This window comes from Dipodomys ordii, unplaced genomic scaffold, assembly GCF_000151885.1.
Source record: "Dipodomys ordii isolate 6190 unplaced genomic scaffold, Dord_2.0 Scaffold111, whole genome shotgun sequence".
NCBI classification, from domain to species: domain Eukaryota; kingdom Metazoa; phylum Chordata; class Mammalia; order Rodentia; family Heteromyidae; genus Dipodomys; species Dipodomys ordii.
This window is the reverse complement of record NW_012267327.1, coordinates 4014617-4026669: the sequence shown is the minus strand read 5'-3', so window position 1 is coordinate 4026669 and position 12053 is coordinate 4014617.

Below are 12053 nucleotides of genomic sequence, written 5' to 3'. Positions count from 1 at the left end.
CAGGCAGGCACACTCGAAAGATGATTACAAGGTTTATTGGAGGAGCCATATTTCCCCCAAGAGGGAGCACATGGCACCCGTCCCCATCCAGGTAGCAGGAGGGTCTAGGGGCAGGAAGTGAGGTAATGGGTGCTCAGGAAAGGGAGGGAGGGGCCAGCTGTTAGACAGGAACTCCAGGGCAGGGAGGAACTCAGGTATGGGTGGAGCTGAGGACCAAAGGTGGGCATAATGGTAGCAGTTACAATTCTGTGAATCAGGTAATTGTAAGGTCTGCTCCTGGAAGGCAAGCAGACTCCACCCTCCTCGCAGCAAAGTCTCCGCCCAGCACCTGCGTTATCCAGGCAACTGACCTGGAAGAGGTCACATCTGCATCCGCTGAGGTTATATCTGGATTCAACGTGATCACATCTTTCCCCGCCCCTACCCTAGATATGGCCTAGCCCAGGGCCAGATGCCCTTTCTTAGGCCCTTCCCTGCCGTGTGGAGTGCTAACATGGCCTGGTGCCAGCAGGAAAGATGAATAAACCTACCCCTTACCCTAAAACCAGTGCATGGTGTGGTTCTTACTCCGCTACCTCTTTTTAAAAACCTAACAGTAATCAGGGGCTGGGAAGATGGCTCAGTGGTAGAGCGCTTGCCTTGCAGGCCTGAGGCCCTGGGTTCGATTCCACAGCACCACATAAGCAAAAAAGAAAAATGCCGGAGGTGGCGCTGTGGCTCAAGTGGTAGAGCGCTAGCCTTGAGCTGAAGAGTTGAGGGACAGCGCCCAGGCCCAGAGTTCAGGCCCCACTATGGGACCCCCCCAAAAAAAACAAAAAACTAACAGTAATCAGTATAATTCTTGGATAATGGTATCCTTTCCTTCACTTTCCTCCTCCTGTCTCTGCCCATAAGTTGCATAGTTCTTTATTGGGGGCAGTCATGGGGCCTGAACTCTGGCTGGGCACTGTCCCTCAGCTCTTCAGCTCAAGGTCAGTCAGTGCTCTACCACTTGAGTCATAGTGCCACTTCCAGCTTTTTCTGTTTATGTGGTACTGAGGAATTGAACGGAGGGCCTCAGGCATGCAAGGCAAGCGCTCTACCACTGAGCCACCTTCCCAGCCCACCTAGTTCATTTTTATATAGTGTGTATTGAATACCATTTCTTTCCCTATTGGATTCCTGATACTGAGATGAAACAGTGCAAGGGTAAAAGGAAATACCCCCAAATTGTTATGTCACTGTTCAGCCTCTTCTATGGATACTAAAAGGTTTTAGTTTAAATCTTTTCCTAAAGTAGATCAGTATTTTTTTTTCTAAAGTATATCAGTACTCACTAAAACGAGTTTTTCAAACCAAGCGCAAGTGGCTCATATCATGGGTGGCCTGTAATCCTAACTACTTAGGAGTCTGAGATCTGAAACTCTCCATTCAAAGCCAGATCATGCAGACAAATTTAATACTCTTATCTCCAACTAACCAACAACAACAACAAAAAGCCAGACATGGAGTTATGGCTCAGGTGGTAGAACACTATCATGTAGCAAATAAGAAAAAAAACAAAAACATGCCGGGCACCAGTTGCTCACAATTATTTTTATTTATTTATTTTATTTTATTTTTTTGTCAGTAGTGGGGGCTGAACTCGGCCTGGGCGCTGTCCCTCAGCTCTTCAGCTCAAGGCTAGTGCCCTACCACTTGAGCCACAGTACCACTTCTGGCTTTTTTCTGCTTATGTGGTGCATAATTGAACCCAGGGCCTCATGCATGCAAGCCAAGCACTCTACCACTGACCCAACTTCCCATCCACTCACAATTATTTTTAATTAAAAAAAAAAATACTCAAGCCAGGCTCTGGTGGCTCACGCCTATAATTTTAGCTACTAAGAAGGCTGAGATCTGAGGATCACAGTTAAAGCCAGCTTGGGCAGGAAAGTCCATGAGATTCTTATCTCTAATTGACCATCAGAAAACCAGAAGTAGAGATATGGCTCAAGCAATAGCGTATTAGCCTTGAGCTGAAGAGTGCAGGGACAGGACTCAGGCCCAGAGCTCAAGCCCTGCAACCACCAAAATAAAAAAAAGACTGAGTCTGGCCCAAGAGTAATTATAAGTAACTCCGGAATGAAACTTACTTATCCTGTCATGTGTGCACCTTTGTACAGGTGGTTTTTTGGTGGTCCCAATGCCATCATGAACAGGACTCTTAGGTAGTGTGATGTTTGCTCCTATCCTAAGGATTATTAGCTTATCTCATTATTAGTTTATCTGCTGTCATCTCAAGCATATTTAGGGCAATCCATAACTTCATTTTACAGGCATTATATTCACCATGCTTTGTTCCTAATCAAGTGTATTCCTGCCATTGGGCTTGAGCGGTAGCTTTGCCCTTAGTTGAGAATGTTCTTGCCTCTGTTCTTAATGTAATTGGCTCCTTGCTGTTTAGCTCTCCCTTTATAGGTTTTCTCCTTGGAAAGCCTTCTCCTAACTACCCAGTCTAATCAGCCTCTCAGCCTCTCTAGCAGACTAGTTCGTGTTATTTTCGTCAGCCCTGACCCTGTCTAGGATGATTTGGTTTATTTCTTTGTCTCCCTTTCCACTAACATGAAGCTTCCTGAGTTTGAGGAGCTTGTCTGCAAGTCTAAAATTGTATCTGACATCAAGCTCAACTAATACTTTTCAGACATATGTTACTTTTACCACTTGATGTCACTTGAGTAGTTGAAATAATACAGGAGTCTTTACAGTTAATATATCAAATACAACATTTTTAAATTTTTTAATTGTTAGTATAAAGGTGATGTGCAGAGGGGGTTATAGTTATGTAAGTCAGGTAAAGTACATTTATTTTTGGACAATGTCACCCCATACTTCACTCTCTCTCGGTTTTTCTCTCGTATCCTCACACACAAGTTGTATAGATCATTTTCAACAGTGTCTAGTGAGTACAAGTTGTTAGTGTGTTATGGCTTTCCAAAAAAGACATCAGAATTGCCAGTTTCTCAATAATGAAACATCAAATATGGAGGTTGGATTGTAAACATGAGGATTTATTTTCCTTGAAAGTAAATAATTATCAAATCATACGCTGTATGTTTGATACCACTTACATTTTTGTCACTGCGATGGAAATGGCATAGGAAATTTCTATGTGATTCAGGATGTCAGAATGTTAGAGTATATTAGACTTTGCCAGACATCCAGGTACAGAGAAGAAAGAAAGATTTATTGCTGGGAAATGGGCCAGCAAGACCCCTTCTCAAAGGGAGAATAATAATAACAACAATAAAAAGGGAATAAAAATCAAAAGCCAGCCAGACACAACTGGCTCATGCCTGTAATCCTAGCTAGTCAGGAGGCTGAGATCTGAGAACCATAGTTCAAAGCTAGCCTAAGCAGGGAAATCTGTGAGACTCTTGCTCCCAATTAACTACCAAAAGGCTGAAAGTAGAGATGTGGCTCAAGTAGCAGAGCACTAGTGTTGAGCAAAAACTCTATGACAGAGTCTTAGGACAGCTCAAGCCCTACAACCAGCATCAAAAGAGAACCTGGAGACTAGGAATGTGATAGTGGTAGAGTGCTAGCCTAGCTTGCATGAAGCCCTGGGTTTGATTCCTCAGTACCACATAAACAGAAAAGGCCAGAAGTGGCACTGTGGCTCAAATGGTAAAATGCTAGCACCACTGATAAGCTGATATCCTAGAGCAATTTTTAGAGAAAAACAAATTTTCTGTATTTTCTGCTATCCACCAATGGAGACAAGACATCATTTAGATTTTCTCTAAACTGCCATCATCTATTCACAGGGACTCCAATTCCAGCTGCATTTCCCACATCTGTTTAGAAAGGAATTTTATTTTCTAAACTAGATCTCTCATTTTCACATGGAATACAGCTCATTTTGTGCTCCTTGCAGGGAAATGAAGAGATCATCTGTTCCTTGAACTTTTTCTTAACTGGTTAGGTATTTAAGTTGACCTGAATGAGCCAGATGCCAGCCACTCAGCACAGCAGTGTTTTCTTACCCATCTGTGTGCTGAGCTCTTCATTGACTTCTCCAGCTGTGTTGCTCTGGGCCTCCCTGTATAAATAATAATATTGAAATTTCCCAAGAAATCTGCCACTTCTCCATTTCTATTTCCTTGTCTACGAGGTACTCAGGAGTCTGGGGCACTGGCTCCCAGGACCTCCTTATGCCTCTCCTGTGTTGCCAGGCTGAAATCCCTTCTGTAAAGATCTGACAGCTCTGAAAGCTGATTAAATCAACTGGGATTATACCTGATTTCTAAATTCAGCTAAGCGCCAGGAAGAGCTTTTGGCAGAGATGTTTACCGTTCCCGGAGAATGCCTATACATGATTAATGCCAGTGAAGAGCAAGACATGCTAGTAATGATGAGACCACTTTTGTTCTGAAGTTATTTTCCTAGCTAGACCTAAAGGACACTCATACTCATGGTCATGTACATAAGTGTGAATATCCATATGCCTAATTACTTAGAAGGTTAAACACAGAACATGAATCAAGCTCAGAAGGAGACAGGAGAATGGAAAGAGGATGAGTAAATAACACATCACAGGTATATAGGAGGGCAGCATGGAGAACCTCAATAAAAGCTGATGATCAGTGGGGTGAGGGAAGGAAGAGAAATGGAATCTGGGTGAGTGGGATTAGGGGCAGTGGGTTATGCTTGTGGGAAGATAAACCAGACTGAATACTGTTGAAATGGACTGGTCCCAGCTATGAAAAAGGACCAAAAGTACCTACTGGGGATGCTATTTCTTAGAGGGAAAGGTGCAGGGAGTGTGATGGAGGGGAAATATTGATTGTAATATAATGTAAACATGAATAAAAAATGAATTCATTCCTGATACAGGCCAGTATTTCTTTAAATTTTATTGTAGCCAGGTGCCGGTGGCTCACGCCTGTAATCCTAGCTACTCAGGAGGCTGAGATCTGAGGCTCACTGAAGCCAGCCTGGGCAGGAAAGTCTGTGAGACTCTTATCTCTAATTAAACACCAGAAAACAGGAAGTAGTGCTGTGGCTCAAGTGGTAGAGAGATAGCCTTGAGCTGAAGAGCTGAGGGGCAGTGCCCAGGCCCAGAGTTCAAGACCCACAAATGCCCAAAAAAACCCAAAATTGTTATTATAAAGGTAATGAGCAAAGGGGTTACAGTTACATAAGTCAGATGAAGAATATATTTCTTTTTGGAGACTGTTGATCCTTCCCTCATTCTCCCTCAGCCAGAAGCTGGGAGCTCACAGTTGTAATCCTCTGGAGGCTTGCTTCTTCTTCTTCTTCTTCTTCTTCTTCTTCTTCTTCTTCTTCTTCTTCTTCTTCTTCTTGAATTCAGGGCCTGGGCACTGTCCCTGAGCTTCTTTTGTTCAAGGCTAGAACCCTGCCACTTGAGCCACTGCACTACTTCCTGGTTTTTCTGTGTAGTTTATTGGAGATAAGAGTCTCACAGACTTTCTGCCCAGGCTGGCTTTGAATTGTGATCCTCAGATCTCAGTCTCTAGAGTAGCTAGGACTATAGGTGTGAGACACCAGTACCCAGTTTATATCACTATTTCAAAGTCACCAAAAACTCAAGGTCACAACTTCACAAGAGGAAACATGTAAAGAAGGTCAATATTAATGTACTATTGGATTTCCAGACTTAATATCTATACAAACACAGTGTTGTGATTCAGGAATTTAATGGAAGTAATTCACATTTACACCACTAAGAACATCCTGGAAATCTTGTGCTTCAATAGAATGCACAAACCATTTCTGTGATACATTCCTGGAGCCTAACTTCCTCCCCTGCCCCTCTCCCTTTTATGCTAGTCCTGGGGCTTGAACTGGGGCCTGGGCACTGTCCCTGAGCAATTATATTCAAAGTTGGTGCTCTACCACTTGAGCCACTACTCTACTTGTGGCTTTTTTTGTTGCTGTTGTTGTTTTGGTAGTTAATTGGAGATTTGAATCTCACAGAGCTGGCTTCTCACCACAATCCTCAGATCTCAGCCTCTTGAGTAGCTAGGATTATAGGCATGAGCCACCAAGCACCCAGCTTCTTTCATTTCTCCTTCCCTCCCCCCCTCTCTCCCTCTCTTTTTTGTTTATCATGGGGCTTGAACTCTCGGCCTGGGTGCTGTCCCTGAGCATTTCAGCTCAAGACTAGCACTCAACCACTTGAGCCACAACACCACTTCCAGTTTTCTTGTAGTTAACTTGAGATAAAAGTCTGGAGATAAGAGCCACCAGCCCCCCTGCTCACTTCCAGCTTTGGTGTTGGTTAACTGGAGTCTCCAGGCCTTTCCTGACAGGGCTGGCTTCAGTGATTCTCAAATCTCAGTCACCTGAGTAGCTAGGATTATAGGCGTGAACCAAGGGCACTCAGTTTTAGAGTGTCGTTGTTGTTGTTGTTATTGTTATTTGTTTGGTTTTACCCTGAGGTTAAATTGATTATGAGACGTTGGAGAATACTCTGCCATCTTTCTCTCCATGTTTCCACCATAACCTTAGAGCAACTGAGAAGATGTCTTTCCGCTCCCTGGCATGCTGTGTTTCTCCACTGATAGCAAACACATTCAAACTACAAAACATGGACCATCATGCCATTGCAACTCAAAGTTAATATTACACGGGTAGAAAATGGGGGAGAAAAAAGGCTGTGTTAAAAATCAGTCTGCATTGAATTCGAGAGATGCTTTAACTCAGCATCATTTTTGAGAGGGAACCCCTCAGGAATAAGGAAATTGCATAGTTGTAATTTTCAACCATAACACAGCATCAGTTCCATTTTGGTTTGCTTTGAGATGCTGAGATGAAAGGCAAGCTGGTATGAATGCAAAATGTTATTGCCCATCTTCTCTTTGAAGCCACAGTTATTTAGTAATCACTCTTATTTAAGTTTGTCTTACTGTTCTATGCATGGTTATGCTTCTAGCTCAGGAGGAGAGCAATTCATATCATAAAAGCCACCTTATTTCAGAGTCGGTTAAAATTTTCAGCCAGAAGAAAGTGAAATTATATTTAACAAGAGTTAAAGGCTTTGAGAAAAAATGCAAACAAGCTGCAGAATTGAATTAGGCTCCTTTTTTATAAATTCTCACTCCTAAAATCTTAGCAATACTCATGGACATGGACATAAAAAGCCTTCATCTCATCGTGTTCTTTATCCCCCAAATCACTGGCATGTTAAAGTTGAAAGGACTCCCAGGAGCACCACTCACATCTGAAGTGAGTCTCTGAGAAACAGAGGACTCAGCCTTGCCCAACATGCTTGATAAGGAGCCTGGCTGGGAAAAAGTAATTCTCATGATGTGCCCCGAACGGTGATGCAGATCTGTAATCTTAGCACTAAGAAAGTTCAGGCAAACTGGGCATCAGTGGCTCAGACCTGTGATCCTAGCTACTCAGGAGGCTGAAATCTGAGAATCAAGATTCAAAGCCAGCCCAGGCAGGAAAGTCTGTGAGACTCTTATCTCCAGTACACTACCAGACAGCCGGAAGTGGCACTACAGTTCAGCAGTAGAGCACTCACCTTGATCTGGAGAGCTCAGGGATAGTTCTCAGGCCCAGAGTTCAAGCTCCCCTCCTCCAACAACAACAACAACAAGAAAGTTGAGGTAGGGCTGGGAAGATGGCTCAGTGGTAGAGCGCTTGCCTTGCATGCATGAGGCCCTGGGTTCGATTCCTCAGCACCACATAAGCAAAAAGAAAAAAGCTGGAAGTGGCGCTGTGGCTCAAGTGGTAGAGCGCTTGCCTTGAACTGAAGAGCTGAGGAACAGAGCCCAGGCCCAGAGTCCAAGCCCCACAACCAAAACAAAAACAAAAAAGACCTAAGGAGAGCAGTTCAAAGCCAGCCTGGTGAGGGAATAGAAGACACTGTCCAAAAGGAAATGTACTCATTACCGACTCATGTAATTGTAATCCCTCTGTACATCACTTTTACAATAAAAATAATTTAATATTACAAAAATAAAAAGAAAGCCACCCTCGCAGGAAAGCATGTAAGATTCTCATTTCTAATTAACCACCGGAAAACAGGAATTGGCTTTGTGGCTCAATGTGGTAGAGAGCTAGCCTTGAGCAAAAAGAGCTCAGGGACAGTACCCGGACCTCCAGTTAAGCCGCAGGATTGAAATAAATAAATAAGCCAGGAGTACAGCCTGCATAGAGATTGTGCAGGCTGCGGTCACTATAAGAGTGTCAGAGAAAGGAACAAGACAGATAAGAGCCAATGGTTCATGACTTTAATCCAGCATACTCACGAGGCCTGAGATCTGAGGTGGCAGTTCAAAGCCAGCCCATGCAGGAACGTCTAAGAGGTTAATCTTCAATTAACAACAAAAAGTGGGGAGTGGAATTGCAGCCCAAGTGGTAGAGCACCAGTTCAGAGCAAAAAAGCTAAGTGGGAGTTGTGAGGCAGAGTTTGGCCCTAATATCAGCACAAACATGTGAGGGGGCTGAAATGTAGCTCTCTGGTCAGCACTGTGGCCTCACTTAGAGCCCGTGTAAGGAGAAAAGGCCACTTTTTTTCTAATTGTTCACTTGTCTTTTCTAAGATTTTTCAGCCTTTAGAAGGTAGACCCACCTTTACATGTGCTAACGATGGCCCCAGGACACACAATTACTTTGGCATTTAGCAGGACAGTAGGCCAGCTAGCGAAACCTGATAAGCAAAGAATGGTTCCCCAGAGCACAATTAACAGGGAGGCTAGGTGAAGCTAATGGGGGGGGGGGGTGAAGCTTAAAGGGTTTGGCTCAGGGGTGGAAAGTTTGTCCTAAATGCTCCAGGCATGAAGGCTGATCCCCTAGCACCACAAAGAAAGAGAAGTTTGAGCTTTTCAAAATACTAAGTTATTACTCTAGCTATTTGTGTGTGTGTGTGTGTGTGTTTGTGTCTGTGTCTGTGTCTGTCTGTGTGCTTGTACTGGGGTTTGAAATTAGGGCCTCACACTCTAGCTTAGCTTTTTCCCTCTCTCTTTTTTTTCTTTATATTTCTTTTTTTTTGCCAGTCCTGGGGCTTGAACTCCAGGGCCTGTGCTCTTTCCCTGAGCTTCTATTTTTGCTCAAGGCTAGCAACTCTACCACTTGAGTCACACCACCATTTCCAGCTTTTTCTGTTTATGTGGTACTGCAGAATCAAACCTAGGGCTTCACACATGCTAGACAGGCACTCTACCACTAAGCCACATTCCCAGCCCTAGTTTAGCTTTTTCTACTCAAGGCTGGCATTCTACCACTTGAACCATACCTCCATCTCCAACTTTTTGCTGGTTAATTGCAAATAAGAGTCTCTGGGATATATCTGCTGAGGCTGGTTCTAACAGAAACCCTCAGATCTCAGGCTCTTAAGTAGCTAGGATTATAGGTGTGAACCAGCACCTGGCCACTTTTTAGTTCAAAAATAAAAATAAAATTTAGCTAGCTGTAGCAGTCTGTTTACCTATAATCTCAGCATTTGGATGTTGAGGCAGAAGGATCACAAGTTCATTGTCAGCCTCTTCCAAAAATGTTAGTGAGATACCATCTCAACAACAACAATAACAAATGCTGCATCTGAGAGGCATGAATAGGAGAAACTGTCCAAGTCCCAAGGAAAACACACAAGCCCAGCTAGTTGGCCCATACCTGTAATCCTAGCTATTCAGGAAGCTGAGCTCTGAAGAAAGAAGTTGAAAGCCAGCTTGGGCTGGAAAGTCTGTGAGACTCTTATTTCCATTAACTACCAAAAAGCTGGAAGTGGAGCTACGGCTCAACTGGTACAACACTAAGCCTTGAGCACAAAAGCTCAGGGACAAAGCCCAGGAACTGAATTCAAGCCTCACGCTGAGACGAGGAAAAACAAAACAAAAACACAAAAAAAGAACTTACTGAAGGCATCGTACATAGGAAGATTTCCTATTTTTCAAGTATCACAATAGTTTTGATTATATACGTGTAAATAAGCATGTTTTGTCTTTTTTATTAAATTGTTTTTATTATTAGCATGCATTCATTGTACAAGATAATGGGTTTCACTGTGATATTTTCATAAATTCACTTAATGTATTTTGATCGTATTCACCCCATTACCCTCTCTTAACTTCCTCTCTTCTAATAAATATATTTTAAAGCCTCACAAGAGAACATTTGCTTATAGCATTAGCCAATGATGCCCTTTGTCATGCGTACTCCCTGCCAGAAGGAAACACATGAGGGCAATGTCCTTGTCTGCTTTTGTCCTGTGCTAAGCGCCTAATAGCCCTCTATACATTGTATTCAATAATAGAATAAGAGATTTGATTATACATAGTCCTTAAAGTTGGGGTAGATAAAACTTTAGGCATTAGAATAATATCACAGAATAGTAAGCAGGAATTTTTTTTCTTTTTCTTTTTTTTGCCAGTACTGGGCTTTGAACTCTGAGCCTGGGTGTTGACCCTAAGCTCCTTTTGCTAAAGTCTAGCAATCCACCACTTGAACTATAGCACCACTTCTGGTTTTTTCCATGATTAATTGGAGATAAGACTCTCAAAGACTTTCCTGCCTGGGCTGGCTTGGAACCACAATTCTCAGATCTTACCTTCCTGAATAGGTAGGATTATAGGCATGAGCCACTGGCAACTGGCTTTTTTTTTTTTTTAACTATTAAATTTTTTTGTAAGAAATCTTCCATACAAAACTGTAATAATAGGGCTGGGAATGTGGCCTAGTGGTAGAGTGCTTGCCTAGCATGCATGAAGCCCTGGGTTCAATTCCTCATGAACAAAAAAAAAACCAGAATGACACCGTGGCTCAAGCGGTAGAATGGTAGAATGCTAGCCTTGAGCAAAGAAAGCTCAGGGACAGGGCCTAGGCCCTGGCTTAAGCCCCAAAACTTGCACAAAAAAAAAAAAAAGCTGTAATAATGGGCTGGCGATGAGGCACCAGTGGTAGAGCCCTACCCTTGAGTAAGCAAAGTAAGCAAATTCTCCTGCTCCAAAGGGGGGAAAACCCACCTTAATTACTCCTATTTTACTTAATTCTCTGCTTTTGAGAATGTAATTGATTGTGCTTTACCCAAGATTGAATATAAATTTTCACAATTCCAGCAAGCTCAATAGAAAGATACCAGCTTTTTGTTTGGTTCAAGACTTAGTAATATTATTTCCAGTTATGCTCAAATATTATTTTAATTGTGTGTGTACATGTACATGCAAGCACACACACACACACACACACACACACACACACATACACACGATTGCAAGTACTGGGGCTTAAACTGGGTGTCTTAAACTGCACCTTGGCTTTTTCTCTCAAGGCTGGCTCTCCACCTCTTGAGTCACACCATCACTTTGGGCTTTTTGCTGGTTACTTGGAATTAAAATCTCCTGTAGTGAATTACCCAGGCTGGCTTTGAACTGTTTATCCTCAAAACTCAGTCTCAACATTAGCTAAGATTATAGATAGGAGCTACCACTGCCCAAATATTTGAATAAACGTTTTAAATTAAATTTTACTAATTGATTTTGTATTTAGAATGGCATCTAATTCTTTTTTTAAATTTACTTTATTGTTATTATAGAGGTAATATACAGAGGGATTATAATTATATGAGTCACATGACTACATTTCCTTTTGTACAGTGTCTTCTGATCCCTCACTCTCTCCAGGTCCCAGTCCGTCCCGTCCACTGTCCCCTCTCAACCCATGAGTAGTATAATTCATTTTCATCAGAGTCCAGTGAGCTCCACTGCTGCACTCTTTCATCCTTTGTCCTTTGAATTCTAGTCATTGAGTTTTGGGGGTTTTTTTGTCCTGGGGCTTGAACTCTGGGCCTGGGTGCTGTCCTTGTGCTTTTCAGCTCAAGGCGAGCGCCCTACTGCATGAGCCACAACACCACTTGTCCTTTGAATTCTGTACCTTCCCCTCAATCCTTCTGGATGCTAATTCATTTATTATTTGTGTGTGTGTGTGTATGTGTTTTTTTTTATTGTGAAAATACTGTACAGAAGGGTTACAATTACAAGGGCAAGATAGTGAGTACATTTCTTATCAAGCATTGTAGCCTCCTCCTTTGTTTCCCCTTCCCATCCCTTCCCATCCTCCTCCCC